The following is a 17285-nucleotide window of genomic DNA, read 5'->3' as shown; positions in this document are numbered from 1 at the left end:
CAGGTGCGGATCATCTGATTTTCTTCATTAATTAGCCGTCAGTAAATGCCAGCGCCTCAATAAAAGCAGCACAATTCAGGTGTGTGTTAACACAATGCCACAGTCTTTCCAGGAATGGATGTCCCAGCAAACTGACCCCAATGGTAGACCATGCAATGCTGAGAGAGACTGCAAAGAACCCAAGAGCGATATCTCAGACTCTGTCAGTCTGTTACATATTAAATGTCATGACAATGCAAATGGAAAAAGACTAAACAAGTATGGCTTGTTTCATGTGTGGCTTGTTTCCCAGGAGGAAACAGCCCAGGTTTGCAAAGAATTTGAATTCTAAAGGTTTGAATCAGAATAAACCACAGCACTTCAGTTTTGACTCAGGAGACAGACAACCTCTCTACTTTAAGTAGGGCTGTCAATGTTAACATGTTAGATTTATGCAATAAAAATTTGTTTTAACGCATTTAACTCAATCTGGAGTGCAGAATGGACAAACTTTGGACAAACTGCCCGAAATGCATTGACAGAGACATTTCAGGGATTTTGAGATGGGTTAATTGCGTTAAACAGACCTCAACTCATTATATATGTTGCAGTGAAACCATAAGAGAGGTGTGCATTAAAGAAAATGTCCACAAACCTCAATGAACTGAAGGAATCTTTTAAAAAAGAGCAAACAACCATATGAGAGTCACACAGAAAACCATTACTTAAAGTTATTGCTGCGCAAGAAGAAACAAGAAAAAAAATAAATAAATAAATAAAGTAAATTGAATAAATCAAACACAATTTTATTCAGTTAACCCAACTTTAATAACACTTGGTGTAAAATGTGCTGAAGCAAACTTTGAGCTGTTCAAAATTCTAGATCAATGCCTTTTTCCTAAACAAAAATATCTTCACATATATGCAAGTGCATATTAAGTACAGGAAGACATAATGCAGAATGTTAAAATCAAGTTATTAAAACTGGAAAGTGTTGTGATTCCAACATTTTTAACATTAACATGACTTAATTTAAACTTGCTTCGGGTACAATGGAAAACTCACAATACAGTCCTATAAACAACAAGTAGAAATGACTTTAGTGGCATTTTTGTCCATATTTAAAAAACCTTTTTTTTCCCCCAAAACTTAAAATGAAGTCCAAACTTAGGAGCAGTCTTGTTCAATGTAGCTGGATGGTGGTAAAAGTTCAACATGAACAAAGCATGCCAAAAAGTATGAGGCCTTGCAGAAGTTCTTGCGGAATTCAAACTGAACAGTTTATAAAGTGCAAGGAGATGGGTTTGAGAATCTTGTAACCAGTTCAGTGTCCTCTATAGTTCAGTGCAGGCTGTTTCACTCAAGCAGTTTGTTTTTCAGAACTTGCACATTCATGGATAGGTTGTTCCCATCCAACTCCATCAGCACCTTCTGAAGAAATTCAAATATGTATTTCAGGTGCTTTGGGTACCTCAGATTTAGACTGTAGATTAGTCCAAGCAGGAGGGCACACCCCTTTGCCACATCACTAAGAGCTTTCAGCACAGTGTATCCTTCTATGATGACACCAATGTCCTCAAGTGTATCTGCAGAGTCTGCTCCTTCATGTCTGACAACGCAGACTCCTAAAGTCAGCTGCTCCGTTTCTCTTCTTGCACTAAGATCCACATCCTTAAAATGAAAACAAGGGGGGGGGGAGTTACTTGCATATAGATACATATGAACAAATGAGCCCACCTTCAATTTACTATCCCAAATTAAAAAAACCAAACAAACAAACTGATCTTTCCCCTTTTCTAACTTACCAAGAATTCCTTGAACAGGTCATCTGGCTTTTTATTTAAGTAGACACAGATAGTTTTTAGGACGCATTCCCGTCGAACATCAATGCTGATATTCTGGTGGAGATAAGAACTCAATGTGAGACAAGATTTTGGTTCTTTTCCACCTCTTCCCAAACCAAAGTCAAAAATATTAACAGATGAGTGATTAGCGATGAGTAATTAAACAATGTTTGACAACTCACATTAGTGACATTCAGTGAGGTTAATGATTGGTTAGGCACTGACTCTTCTGAGTCAGATCAACAAATATATGAACACAAAACTAGAAGCTTTTCAATTTTGACAATACATGAAAGCTTTCACTTTTGCTTTAATCAATTCTAGATTGTTCAACAATATAATTATTAATTGTACCCCTAAAAATGTTAAAATGAAATAGAAGATTAGAACTCGGCAATATGGATTCAAAATCCTATCACAATATTTTCTGGTATTTATTACGATAACAAGAGTTACAATAAAAGATAACAGTAACCACAATCACATCTGAGCCACTTTTGTTGCATCTACTGACAGACAGAACTAGCTGACCAACATAAAATGAAGGGGGGAACACACAAATTGTCACTTTGATAATCAATGGAACTGATACAAGGAGTTAAATGCATTACATATAGCTGTATTACACATAATGCTGCATTTTAATGACACAAGATAAATGCATGTCTTACACTTTAATCACTGATATTAACACTAAACCAGATATCAACACGGGGTAGAATTCCTTCAAACAATGTAGCAACTTATTTGATGCATGTTTCTAAAATACACTATACATATACAGTGGGGCAAAAAAGTATTTAGTCAGCCACCGATTGTGCAAGTTCCCCCACCTAAAATGATGACAGAGGTCAGTAATTTGCACCAGAGGTACACTTCAACTGTGAGAGACAGAATGTGAAAAAAAAATCCATGAATTCACATGGTAGGATTTGTAAAGAATTTATTCGTAAATCAGGGTGGAAAATAAGTATTTGGTCACCTCAAACAAGGAAAATCTCTGGCTCTCACAGACCTGTAACGTCTTCTGTAAGAAGCTTTTCTGTCCCCCACTCGTTACCTGTATGAATGGCACCTGTTTGAACTCATCATCTGTATAAAAGACACCTGTCCACAGCCTCAAACAGTCAGACTCCAAACTCCGCCATGGCCAAGACCAAAGAGCTTTGGAAGGACACCAGGAAAAGTATTGTAGACCTGCACCAGACTGGGAAGAGTGAATCTACAACAGGCAAGCAGCTTGGTGTGAAAAAATCAACTGTGGGAGCAATCATCAGAAAATGGAAGACATACAAGACCACTGATAATCTCCCTCGATCTGGGGCTCCACGCAAGATCTCATCCCGTGGGGTCAAAATGATCATGAGAACGGTGAGCAAAGATCCCAGAACCACACGGGGGGACCTGGTGAATGACCTGCAGAGAGCTGGGACCAAAGTAACAAAGGTCACCATCAGTAACACACTACAACGGCAGGGAATCAAATCCCGCAGTGCCAGACGTGTTCCGCTGCTGAAGCCAGTGCATGTCCAGGCCCGTCTGAAGTTTGCCAGAGAGCACATGGATGATACAGCAGAGGATTGGGAGAATGTCATGTGGTCAGATGAAACCAAAGTAGAACTTTTTGGTATAAACTCAACTCGTCGTGTTTGGAGGAAGAAGAATACTGAGTTGCATCCCAAGAACACCATACCTACTGTGAAGCATGGGGGTGGAAACATCATGCTATGGGGCTGTTTTTCTGCCAAGGGGACAGGACGACTGATCCGTGTTAAGGACAGAATGAATGGGGCCATGTATCGTGAGATTTTGAGCCAAAACCTCCTTCCATCAGTGAGAACTTTGAAGATGAAACGAGGCTGGGTCTTCCAACATGACAATGATCCAAAACACACCGCCCGGGCAACAAAGGAGTGGCTCCGTAAGAAGCATTTGAAAGTCCTGGAGTGGCCTAGCCAGTCTCCAGACCTTAACCCCATAGAAAATCTGTGGCGGGAGTTGAAAGTCCGTGTTGCTCGGCGACAGCCTCAAAACATCACTGCTCTCGAGAAGATCTGCATTGAGGAATGGGCCAAAATACCAGCTACTGTGTGTGCAAACCTGGTAAAGACCTATAGTAAACGTTTGACCTCTGTTATTGCCAACAAAGGTTATGTTACAAAGTATTGAGTTGTATTTTTGTTATTGACCAAATACTTATTTTCCACCCTGATTTATGAATAAATTCTTTACAAATCCTACCATGTGGATTCATGGATTTTTTTTTCACATTCTGTCTCTCACAGTTGAAGTGTACCTCTGGTGCAAATTACTGACCTCTGTCATCATTTTAGGTGGGGGAACTTGCACAATCGGTGGCTGACTAAATACTTTTTTGCCCCACTGTATTTCATTCTTCAAACGGATAGGATCGCTGGCGCTCCTGGTGCTCATTACTGACACCAGGGAGCATGCGCGGTAGATGTTGGGCAGGGGTGCCCAATCCCGGTCCTCGAGAGCTACCGTCCTGCAGCTTTTAGATGCATCCTTGTTCCCACACACCTGAATCAAATGAATGGCTTGTTATCAGGCCTTTGCCAAACATGATGGCATGCTGAAGAGGTAATCAAACCATTTGATTCAGCTGTGTTGGAGTAGGGATGCATCTAAAAGCTGCAGGATAGTAGCTCTCGAGGACTGGGATTGGGCAGCCCTGATGTTGGGAGTAATTTTAAAGCTGCAGTTCTTAGTAGGCAAGTTGCAGCTTAACATGAATCGTAAAACATTTTGGGAAATTACACCGAAGTGGGCCCAATAATATTTGTTAAATGCCTGACTAATAACACCTGTGAGAGGCATACAAGCTAGAATGCTAAAAATTTTTTTTACCAGACATCATTTGTTTTAAAATAAAACATACAGAAGTACTCCCGAAAATGTCGGATGTTTATCATTTAGTACACATTAACCAAATATGTCATCCTTAAATGGTTGTACTTACCAAATAATCCTCAAATGGCAATGGATTTTATCCAGGCTTCTGAGCATGATGCAAGTTTCGGTTGAAAATGGCGGTTGTTCAAACTTCCACACTGCACATGTGCAAACTGAGAAGTACGGAGAGCCTGTTAGGACAATCCTCTTCAAATTAAAGTGCTGTTCATTTTAAATGAACTTTTTACGTTGGATTTAATGTACTGCATTTTGTTGTATTGAAATATTGTGTTTGTAGCTGACGCTGAAATGTTTGTGTGGGTTGTCATGACAACACCAAAGTGAATCTGAGATCGTTATTGTTTTCTATTTGTTTTCTTTATTTGCTTCTCATGCTTGTGTACATTTGCAGTAGGAAAGGTAATCTATGAATCCAGTGATATATCCTGCTTATAAGAAATGTTTCTGTTAAAATATTATTGTGAAGTAGTCACTTCCTGTGAGTTGCGGGAACCGGAAGTTGTGCGCGGGAGAGACAAGACAGAACGTTAACACGGCGGACTTTTCGGAATATACAACTTTTCTACTGCTGGTTTTACAAGGCGTACACGGTAAAAATTCATTATGCTGTTATTTGTTTAACACTTGTGCACCTTGTGAAAGGAAATAAGTGGCTGAGATGAATATCATATGTGCTATTGATATTATTTTACTTGTTTCTAGTTTTCACGGTGCTCCATGATTGTGAGAGGAATAAAAGAATTGTGGACATCAGTACGGAGCGTGGATTCTTTCGACCAGAGTAGAAACAGTGAAAACGTGTCCCAATCCATCTGGAGGCTTCGGTGTGCAAAGCTCTTCTCATCCTGCAGCAAGCTACAGGTCTCGGTTTGCAACGCGCTTCGCCTCCTGCAGCAAGCTACAGGCTTCGGTGTGCAAAGCTCTTCTCATCCTGCAGCAAGCTACAGGTCTCGGTTGCTTCTCATCCTGCAGCGAGCTACAGGCTTCAGTGGACACGTTGCTTTGCATTTTGTGACAACCAATCGGGAGCTGCAGATTCAGCGGACACTCCAAGAAGCGGTTTCAGGCTAAAGCGTGAGTCCTCAGGCCATATTGCGCAGTAATTATGCCTTGTGAGTTGATGGATAGAACATGAGCTACAAATTTGCTGTAATGGACAAGGAATTAATAGTGTTCAAATTTCGGACTGTGTAAAAAAAAAAAAAACGGACAATCTGTTGAAGTTCTGGAAATTATTGTTGTTTTCTTACCTGTTGTTTGCAAGCTTCATGAAGGCTGAAACTGAAAATGTATTTGCTGTCATACGTAAGAATCTAAGCTAAGGTTCCTTTGTGTTAATTTTAATAATTCTCCGCCTATTACATCCATTCTTGTAATTACCTTAGTTATCTTGTCCTCTTCATAAGATACCCCCTTTAAAGTCTGAAAATGTCTAAAGATGGTCATAGTCACCCTGATGTTATGTCAGAAGTACAAGATGCAGGGGATTTGGAAGAGGAAAAAAGTGTAGTGTCTGAGAAATCTGAGACAAAAACAAGAAAATCCTCTCGTGAAAGGCGATTAACGCCAAAAATGCAGGAACTGAAAGATCAAGAGTTAACTCAAAAGGAGAAGAGGTTCAAAGCAACATACGAGAAATGGAAAAGCAACGTAAGAGACATTCGCACAAAGTTAAAGCAAGTATGCTCTGAGAGTGACATGTATGATATGATGGATGAGGCTGAGAAGCTAGAGTCTGAATTAAAGGAACAGTATGACAGAATTCGACTCCAAACCTCACCAAGTCAAGAATTTCGAAGAAAGATCGATGCATGCTCAGCCGTGACGGCCGACTTGCTGCAGCTGATGAGAGTACGTCTGACTGAAGATGAAGGTGAGTTTGACACGGTGGCGGAAAGATCAAGGTTACGCATGCTACTTGATAATGAATATGCTAGGTCCATATATGGATCCACAGCCTCCAGAGTTACTGCACCCAGCTGTCACAATTCTAACCATCTCTCAGAGTCACCTAGCATTTCAGCTATGAGAGCGGAAGTGGCTGCTCAGCTGGCTGCAAAGAAAGCCGAAATTGATATGGAAGCTGCCATCGAAGCTCAACGTCAGCAGTTGAGAAAACTTGAAAATCAGAGGGACATTGATGTAATTCAGGCAAAGCTAAATGTCTACACTGAAGAAGAGGGAAGGGATGGGACACGCAGTCCTCCATTCAGCAAAGTGAGTGATGCACACCCCTTCGCTCACCACATCCCAGATCAAGAACGGCAGGTTGTGCAAAACGAGACATCATTGGTCCAATCGCTACAAGAGTCATTAGCTCTTACTCGCTTGCCAACTCCAGAACCTTCTGTATTCTCGGGCGATCCTCTGAAGTTTACAGAATGGAGCATAAGCTTCAAAGCCCTCATAGAGAGACGATGCTCTGACCCTGCAGACAGGCTATTCTACCTGCAAAAGTACATAGCAGGTGAGGCAAAATCCTCTCTTGAAGGCAGCTTCTACAGAAAAGATGAAGAAGCCTATCAACAAGCATGGGATAGGTTAAATGCTAGATATGGCCATTCCTTTGTAGTGCAGCGGGCTTTCAGAGATAAGCTAAATGGGTGGCCGAAGATTGGTGGAAAGGAATATCTCAAGTTAAGAGAGTTCAGTGATTTCCTCCAAACATGTAGTAATGCCATGCCTCATGTAAAGGGCTTACAGGTTCTTAACGACTGTGAGGAGAATCAGAAAATACTAGTCAAGCTTCCTGATTGGGTGACAACTAGATGGAGCCGTTATGTCACAGAGCAGCTAGATCGGGGCAACGACTATCCAAGCTTTCATGAGTTTGCTTCCTTTATCTCTAAGGAGTCACGCATCGCATGCAATCCAGTGTCATCCTTACATGCCTTAAGGCACTCTGCAGAGGCACCAGCAAGAGAGATGAAGCGTTCAAAAGCAAACACGTTTGCCACAAATGCGAAACCCCCAATTCCATCAAGCTCCACCGCCAAATCTGACCCTGGTGAAATCAAGTTGGGAGATGCAGGGAAACCAAAGAAATGGACCACACCAACACAAAATTCCAATAATGGCCATTGTATTTGCTGTAGTGAGAACCATTCCATACATAAATGCAAGAGGCTTATGGACATGTCTGTAGAGGATAAGAAAAAATGCATACTTGAAAATAAGTTGTGTTTTGCATGTCTAAGAAGGGGTCACAATTCCAAAGACTGTAGGAACAGGGCCATGTGTGGCATATGCAGAAAGAGTCACCCAACGCCATTGCATGAAGATCGTTCTACAGCAGCATCAACACAAGGCGCAGTTGAAGAAAGTACGTTGTCATTATCATGTTGTGTGAGTGGAGGTGAAGGTGGGAGTACATCAATGATAGTCCCAGTGCTCCGGACACTGAAACCCTAGTGTATGCACTATTGGACACTCAAAGCAGTCACACATTTGTTGATCAGGAGGTGTGCGAAAAGCTACAAGCAACAATGGAACCAGTGAAACTTAAACTTTCCACCATGATGGGGAGAGACTCAGTCGTGAAGAGTCAAAGAGTATGCAAGCTCAAAGTTAGAGGATTTTCCTCTAATGTTTCCATCAGTTTGCCTCCAGCCTACACAAGGGACTTCATTCCTCTTGACCGCACACATATTCCCACTTGCCAGACAGCCAACAAATGGAAACACCTTGTAAGCATGGCCCAGGAGATACCCCCGTTGATGGACTGTGGTGTTGGATTGTTGATTGGATACGACTGCTCCAGAGCGTTAATTCCAAGAAGGGTCGTCACTGGGGGTGACTATGAGCCTTATGCTATTGAGACGGATCTTGGTTGGAGCATTGTGGGAAGCGCACCACAGCGTGTGCAGGCTAAAGATGTGACTGGTTTTTGCCATCGAGTGTCTGTCAGAGAGGTGCCACCCATAACACCATTTGCTGTCATCAAGGCCCTGGAGTCTGATTTTGCAGACACAAAACCTGGTGACAGAAGCATATCTCAAGAAGATATTTGCTTCCTGCAGATCTTGAAAGACAGAATCCAACAAAATAAGGATGGTCACCTGGAGATGCCTCTCCCTTTCAAAGCACGTCCGCATCTCCCAGATAACAAAGGGCTGGCGTTAGTACGGCTGAAGCATCTAAAGAGGAAGCTGGACAGAGATCCCAAATTCAAAATAGACTACGTGAGATTTATGGAAGGTGTCTTCAAGGATGGAGATGCAGAGAAAGTGGAAAACCAAGCAGAGCTGGGGAAAGTCTGGTATATAAGATAAGATAAGATAAGATAAGATAACCTTTATTAGTCCCACACGTGGGAAATTTGTTTTGTCACAGCAGGAAGTGGACAGTGCAAAAGTTATGAGGCAAAAATTAGAATACAATAAGAATAAATACAGTACACAACTGTCAGTGTTGGGGAGTAACGGAATACATGTACCGCCGTTACGTATTTAGAATACAAAATATGAGTAACTGTATTCCGTTACAGTTACCGTTTAAAAAGGTGGTATTCAGAATACAGTTACTTTGTTGAAATAAATGGATTACACTGCGGTACTTTCCTGTTTCATTTTGTCGCGGATCAGGACTGTTTGGGTTTTGTTTGACAGCTACGTTCTGTTGTTCCAGGCGGCAGCGTTACGGTTGCCATGGTTACAGGGCGACGCTCTCTCTCTCTTTCTGCGACTGTGTGTTTCCTGGGTGAGAGAGCGCCTTTTCGTTGTTGTTGTTGTGCTAAGCTAACAGGCAGAATGCTACAAGCATAGCTCTAAAGAATGTAGCATCATGGCCAGTGTAGTCCGTGCTGCAGGGAGAATGCACTGCCATACACGTTATGTGTCTGTGAGCGCGAGGAGGGAGAAAAAGGAGAGTGGAAAGGTACGAGTTGTCGTCGAGGAAAAACGGGAGCTGGAAGCATGTAAATATAATAATAACCACTGCAGCCAAGAAGAGTGCCTGACGAGCCCAGTTGTAAGTAAGCTATTTAGACTCGACTGTACACCGTGTTCGTGTTTTCCTCCGAAAACAATAAGTTCCGTTGGAGCAGTCTTTCAACGCCTCTCTCTGTCTCTCGCAAGAAAAATTGACCCACACAACAAAGTAAAGCTATTTTTCGGCTATGAGCCGACAGGGACCCCGCCGTATTAGTCAGAGGTCCCTTTACTACAGTTCGGAGTCGCGGACCTTCAGTAATAGTAATAAATCACACAGCAATAGTACATTCACGTTGTTGTAAAAAGCACGATAATATATTAAGTAATCCAAAGTATTCAGAATACGTTACTCTCATTGAGTAACGTAACGGAATACGTTACAGAATACATTTTGGGGCATGTATTCTGTATTCTGTAACGGAATACATTTTAAAAGTAACCTTCCCAACACTGACAACTGTACAGAATAGAATAAAATAAAATACTATATACAGTAGAATAAAATAAAATAAATATACAATAAGATAAAAATAGAATACAAATACAAATACTATATACAACTGAGTAAAAATACAACGATGACAGAAAGGATTATTGCACTTAGTATTATTGCATATGTATGGATGTGTGTGCTTGATCAGTTAAAGTCTTTATTATGGAGTCTGACAGCAGTGGGGAGGAAAGACCTGCGAAATCTCTCCGTCCCACACCGTGGGTGCCGCAGTCTCCCACTGAAGGAGCTGCTCAGTGCTGTCACAGTCTGCTGCATGGGGTGGGAGATGTTGTCCATCAGGGATGACAGCTTAGCCGCCGTTCTCCTGTCCCACACCAAGGAGTTTACCACCCCAGAAAACCAGGAAAAATCAGAGTGGTTTTCGACTGCTCTGCAAGGTATGAAGGCACCTCCTTAAACGACCATCTGCTAACAGGACCTGACCTCACAAATAGCCTAACAGCCGTGCTGTGCCGCTTCCGTAAACATCCCATCGCAGTCATGTGTGATGTGGAGAAAATGTTCCACAGGTTTCATGTGAGCGAGGATGATAGAGACTACCTGCGGTTTCTCTGGTGGGAAAATGGAGACACAAACTCTGAACCCAGAGAGTACCGCATGAAGGTTCACCTGTTTGGAGCATCATCATCCCCGGGCTGCGCCAATTATGGCATGAAGCACCTTGCCAGCCAATGTGAGAAAGAGTACCCCTCCGCAGCTAACTTCATCCAGAAACATTTCTATGTCGACGATGGTCTCATAAGTGTAGAGTCGGTGGGTAAGGCAATTGAACTGGTCAAAGAAGCCCAAGCCGTGTGTGCCAAAGGAAAGCTGCACCTTCACAAATTTCTCTCCAACAGCCGAGAGGTCCTTGACTCTGTCGATGTTGCAGAGCGTGCTACGGAGGTAAAGAATGTTGATCTTAATCTCGAGGATTTACCAGTTCAAAGAGTGCTAGGTATAAGGTGGAATGTTGAAAATGATAGCTTCTCCTTCAAGGTGTCACTTGAGGAGAAACCAGCAACGCGCCGAGGGATTCTCTCAATTGTGGCCTCCTTGTATGACCCTTTGGGGTTTCTAGCCCCAGTCATTCTTGAAGGGAAAAGAGTGCTGCAGGAGATGTGTCAGAGAGGCACAGGGTGGGATGAGCCACTACCCAAAGGCTTGAAGTTAAGGTGGGAGACTTGGATGAAGGATCTGGAGAACCTGGAAAGAATTGAAATTCAAAGATGCTTCATACCTGACAGCCTTGGCGAGATTCAAAGAGTCGAGCTTCATCATGTCTCTGATGCAAGCAGTCAAGGGTATGGCCAGTGCTCTTACATCAGAGTGGTAAGCAGAGAAAGGGTATGCTGCTCCTTGGTCATGGGCAAGGCGAGGGTTGCACCAACCAAAATAGTTACCATACCGAGACTTGAGTTAACTGCAGCAGTAACCTCGGCATCTGTGAGCAGCATGTTAAGAGAGGAGCTAGAACTCAAGGTTGATGACGAATATTTTTGGACAGACTCAAAGGTCGTGCTTGGTTACATCAATAATGAAGCAAGAAGGTTCCATGTGTTCGTGGCAAACCGCGTGCAGAGAATTCGAGAAACCACCGATGCACGGAAATGGTACTATGTTGACACAGGAGAAAACCCTGCTGATCATGCCTCGAGAGGCCTCAAAGTAGCTGACCTTATCAAGTCAAATTGGTTCTCTGGTCCCAGCTTTCTATGGGAAAGAGAGATAGCCACAAAACAGGCTACTTCAGATTTGCTGGTGGGAGACCCAGAGGTGAGGACTACTCAGGTGTTGAAGGTTGATGTAGCAAGGCAGTTTGACATCCAGAAGCATCTGCTGCGGTTCTCAAGATGGACTACAGCTGTCAACGTCATTGCTCGTATCCAGCGGCTGGCAAAGAGGATCAGGACCGCTGAGCCTTTAAGCGTGGAAGAGAGAAAGCAAGCTGCACAGACTCTCGTCAAGCTTGCACAACAAGATGCCTTTCAAGAGGAGTTAAACACACTCAGCCAGAAACTAGGAAGGCTGCCTTGCAACCACCAACTCTTTCAGCTTGACCCATTCCTCCAAGATGGCATGATGAGAGTAGGAGGAAGACTGAGGAAGGCATCTGTGCCTCTTGAGTTAAGACACCCAGTGATCCTTCCTAAAGATGGTGCTCTTACAAACCTCATCATTGCACACCATCATACCAAGATACAACACCAAGGCAGAGGACAAACCCTCAATGCCCTGAGAGCCAATGGTTACTGGATCACTGGTGGAAGTAAGGCTGTAGCCCAATACATCAGGCAGTGCGTACAGTGCAGGAGAGCCTGCGCGCCACCAGAGGAGCAACGGATGGCAGATCTACCTAGTGACCGTGTTGATCCCACACCACCATTCACTTATTGTGGTATGGATTGCTTTGGTCCTTTTCACACCAAACAAGGTCGCAAAGATCAAAAACGGTACGGCCTCCTCTTCACATGTTTTTGCTCAAGGGCAGTGCATATAGAGATGTTGGAGGATTTGACGACTGACGCATTCATCAATGCTTTGCGCTGCTTCATTGCCCTTCGTGGAGCTGTTAGGCACATTAGGTCCGATCAGGGAACTAACTTTATGGGGGCAAGAAACGAGATGGCAAAGGCTCTGAAAGAACTTGATAAGGAAAGAGTGACTGCATACCTAGCAGAAAATCAGTGCGACTTCCAGATGAATACGCCCCACTCTAGTCATGCTGGAGGTGCATGGGAGCGTCAAATCCGGACAGTGAGAAGCGTACTGAGCACGGTCCTTGCCTGCAGTGTGGGAAGGTTGGATGATGCTTCATTGAGGACATTCCTTTATGAAGCTATGTGCATCGTGAATAACCGCCCACTCACTGTTGATAACATCAATGACCCCAAAAGCTTGGAGCCACTCACACCGAACCACTTGATCACCATGAAATCCTCAGTCCCACTTCCACCTCCAGGTAAATTCGTCAAGGAGGACCTGTATGCTAAGAAACGGTGGAGAAGGGTACAGTATCTGACTGAGCAATTTTGGCACAGATGGAGAAAGGAATACCTGGCCAATATTGCTCTGAGACAGCGATGGCATACACCAAGACGTAATGTGGAGGTGGGTGACATTGTGATTCTCAAAGAGGAAGATGTTCCTCGCAATGAATGGAAACTTGCTAGGCTTGTGGAAGCACATGAGGATGATGATGGACTTGTACGGAAGGTGACAATCCAGACTGGTGATCGAAAGTTAGGAAAGGGAGGCGAACGCCTCGTCCAACCCTCAATCATTCAGAGACCCATTCAGAAATTAGTGGTCCTGGTGAAAAACAGCTAAATGGGAAAAATGTCATTCATTGATTAGATTTCCCTTCTAAAATAGAAGTTGTCATTATGCTGTACTTCATGCACATGTTATGGAGATGTAAAATCTACTGTTCATATTGTTGAATTCATTTGTTGAGAAAATAATATTGTTTATGTCAATGCAAGAATGTTTAAAACAACAACATGGTGCTTGGGAATTACCATTGATATAATGAGAAATGCAAGTGTATTTACGTTCTCAATTGTAATAATCAAAGGTAATTGGTGGGAGTGTAGCTGACGCTGAAATGTTTGTGTGGGTTGTCATGACAACACCAAAGTGAATCTGAGATCGTTATTGTTTTCTATTTGTTTTCTTTATTTGCTTCTCATGCTTGTGTACATTTGCAGTAGGAAAGGTAATCTATGAATCCAGTGATATATCCTGCTTATAAGAAATGTTTCTGTTAAAATATTATTGTGAAGTAGTCACTTCCTGTGAGTTGCGGGAACCGGAAGTTGTGCGCGGGAGAGACAAGACAGAACGTTAACACGGCGGACTTTTCGGAATATACAACTTTTCTACTGCTGGTTTTACAAGGCGTACACGGTAAAAATTCATTATGCTGTTATTTGTTTAACACTTGTGCACCTTGTGAAAGGAAATAAGTGGCTGAGATGAATATCATATGTGCTATTGATATTATTTTACTTGTTTCTAGTTTTCACGGTGCTCCATGATTGTGAGAGGAATAAAAGAATTGTGGACATCAGTACGGAGCGTGGATTCTTTCGACCAGAGTAGAAACAGTGTTATTAATTAAAATCAAAACAATATCCTTGTGTTTGGAGTTAAAAATCAATTGTGACATTAATTTTAACATAAAACGTTTACATAATGCTAGCAACATCAATGTATCATTTCTTAGAGTGTTCACTGACCACACCATCTGTGACGGAGGACTCATCTCTCCCGGTGTCCTGCAAGCAAACAATCATATTTTTTGGAACATGAACTTAATTGCTTTCTTAAAACATTTTTTTCTGCATTTGGTATAAAACAGACTCCAATTTACACAATCTCAGGCTCCCTCCCCACCGGAGAGGTGACATTCAATGTGCAATGCAAATATGTGAAAGGATATATAAGATACTGCGCAGGACCCTCAAGCTCCCAGGCCTCTGGTAGAGGACCCGAGCTTGAAGGATAAACCGCCCGCAGGATCTCACTGAGGGGGTTCAGGCCTATGCAGAACAGCAGTGGGGACAGAGCATCTCCTTGGTAGATCCCGCACATGATGGTGACTTGTGTATATATATATATATATATATATATATATATATATATATATATATATATATACACAAGTATATATGTATATATATATATGTATATATAAAAAAACACCCAGCACGCCCCTGCGGGCGGTTTATCCTTCAAGCTTGGGTCCTCTACCAGAGGCCTGGGAGCTTGAGGGTCCTGCGCAGTATCTTAGCTGTTCCCAGGACTGCGCTCTTCTGGACAGAGATTTCCGATGTTGTTCCCGGGATCTGCTGGAGCCACTCGCCTAGCTTGGGAGTCACCGCACCTAGTGCTCCGATTACCACGGGGACCACCGTTACCTTCACCCTCCACATCCTCTCGAGCTCTTCTCTGAGCCCTTGGTATTTCTCCAGCTTCTCGTGTTCCTTCTTCCTGATATTGCTGTCATTCGGAACCGCTACATCGATCACTACGGCTGCCTTCTTCTGTTTGTCTACCACCACTATGTCCGGTTGGTTAGCCACCACCATTTTGTCCGTCTGTATCTGGAAGTCCCACAGGATCTTAGCTCGGTCATTCTCCACCACCCTTGGGGGCATCTCCCATTTTGACCTCGGGACTTCCAGGTTGTACTCGGCACAGATGTTCCTGTACATATATATATATATATATATATATATATATATATATAGCTTGAAGAAAAACAAGCAAAATTAGAGGAAGTGCAGAACAGATGCAAGAAACTTGACAAGCAAAATGCAGAAACAAATGTGTCAGATCAATATCTTCATTCAAGAATAATTCATCTTAAGTATAAAAACAAGAAAAAAGCTGCACTTTGAGTTTACTTTTATTTGAGGGTTTCTGCATTTCAGGTCTGCTCACCATCTACCACACAGCTCGCCTTGACAATATTTTCTGTTACTGCAGCATCGCAAAAGGACTTAAGCCATGGTTACAAACTGCAGGCCTGTGCACTATTATAGTGCACAGTAATTCAATTAAATATATGCATAAAAACTCACACCACGCACACAAACATGCATCTGCTTAAAACTAAATGTGTATCCATGTATGATATTCACACACCATAAACTCTTTAAAAAGGTGGTGGCTGACAGGTAAATGTAATTAATGGATTACGAAGTGCCATCTTTCTCCACTCCTGATGTTAAATATCATAGTTTCCTCCCCCTAGTTTTTTTGTCACCCCACCACTGATCAATGTTTATAGTCTCTCTTATAACCCTCACCCTAGGTCCTCTCATATTGCCATGTCTCTCTTGGACATTAAATCAAAGTAGATTCCTGTGAAGAGCGGTCAATACTAATGCGGCTCTCATTTGGTGCTACATTATTCACCCTGCAGGTGTGCAGCCCACTTGACCATATTTTCCCAAATATTGTCTAAACCATAAAATGTGATCTTTTCAACAGGCCTTAGTATGAGTTTCATTCATTTCATATTTTAAACATGATTAAAACCTTTTGTGAAAGCAAGATGAACTACTGTACGTCAGGGTATCAGCCCTGAGTCCATTCTGACAGACAGATGAGGTGGAGTCTTTGTAGACTATGATGGTTGCAGATGGCATTGTGAGTGAAAGTAGGGAGTAAATGGCTGAGAGCCTAGAGAGGTGGAGGTATGCTCTTGGGAGAAGAGGAAAGAAAATCAGTTGAAGCAAGACAGAAGGAGAAGGAATGTGTGGGAATGAGAGGGAGACTGGTTTCATTTCATTTCACCAAGAAAGTTTTTCCTTCCCACTGTCACCAAGCTGGGGCCGTTTGATTGTTGAGATTTTCTCTCTGTTATTGTAGGGTCCTTACCTTACAATGTAGAGTACACTAAGGTAACCTTGTTGGGATTTGATGTTATCAATAAAACTGAATTGAATTCAGTCTACGGTCAGAGTAATTGTTGACTGGGTTGAATTTCTAAGGAAGCAGACTAATAAAACTGCAAAAACCAGGTTGAAAAAAGATGATATAGATAAACAATTAACCAACCATTATTGGTTTAAATATAATCCAGCGATTTGCATTTTCATACACTTAATGCACGTGTAGTTTGCCCCCTGGTTTAAAAATCCAAATATAAATAAAATAAAATAAAATAATACAATGTTTCAAAGGGAGGAGACCTCCACCTTGAAAATATGCAGTGAACATAAAACTTTTCTCAGGTGTGTATAATACTGTAAGAAATGCAAATTTCAAATGCAGAGAGGTAAAGCAGAATAAGATTACTGAGATAATATGAATAAAAACACTGATAGATTGTGCTGGAAGGATTTAAACCCCTCAACAGAACAAACATTACTTAGAAAAGAGAAAAGAATCAAAATGAAAGCTGGAAGAAGTGCAGAACAAAGGCGAGTCATATAAGTGAGTGGTGTAAGTTTTGTTCTGGTAGAATATATAATGTATGGTAAAACTATTCTGTCCTTTTCTATTTTCCATTCTTTCCTTCTTTCTACCTCTCCTGCTGTCTCTTCTTCCAACCCCTGGCTGCCAAGGAGGGGAAAACCAATTAACATCACT

General features: G+C 42.2%; 1 long non-coding RNA gene across 2 annotated transcripts; it reads right to left on the bottom strand.

The window, feature by feature from the left end:
• Positions 1-771: 771 nt before the first annotated feature.
• Positions 772-14650, bottom strand: LOC146706230 (uncharacterized). Of its 2 annotated transcripts, XR_014921473.1 has the most exons (4): positions 14423-14650; positions 4804-4909; positions 1785-1877; positions 772-1650 (listed from the first exon to the last, which is right to left on the bottom strand). It is a non-coding gene; the product is annotated as an uncharacterized LOC146706230 (long non-coding RNA). The 2 variants fall into 2 exon arrangements; XR_014921472.1 differs by lacking the exon at positions 14423-14650 and having other exon boundaries at positions 4804-5312.
• Positions 14651-17285: the final 2635 nt, after the last annotated feature.

The sequence above is a fragment of the Copadichromis virginalis genome, linkage group LG7 (assembly GCF_057382275.1).
Source record: "Copadichromis virginalis isolate Kocher_CV1m ecotype Utaka linkage group LG7, C_Virginalis_male_GT1.1, whole genome shotgun sequence".
In the NCBI taxonomy this organism is placed as follows: domain Eukaryota; kingdom Metazoa; phylum Chordata; class Actinopteri; order Cichliformes; family Cichlidae; genus Copadichromis; species Copadichromis virginalis.
This window is presented reverse-complemented; position numbering and strand designations above follow the sequence as displayed.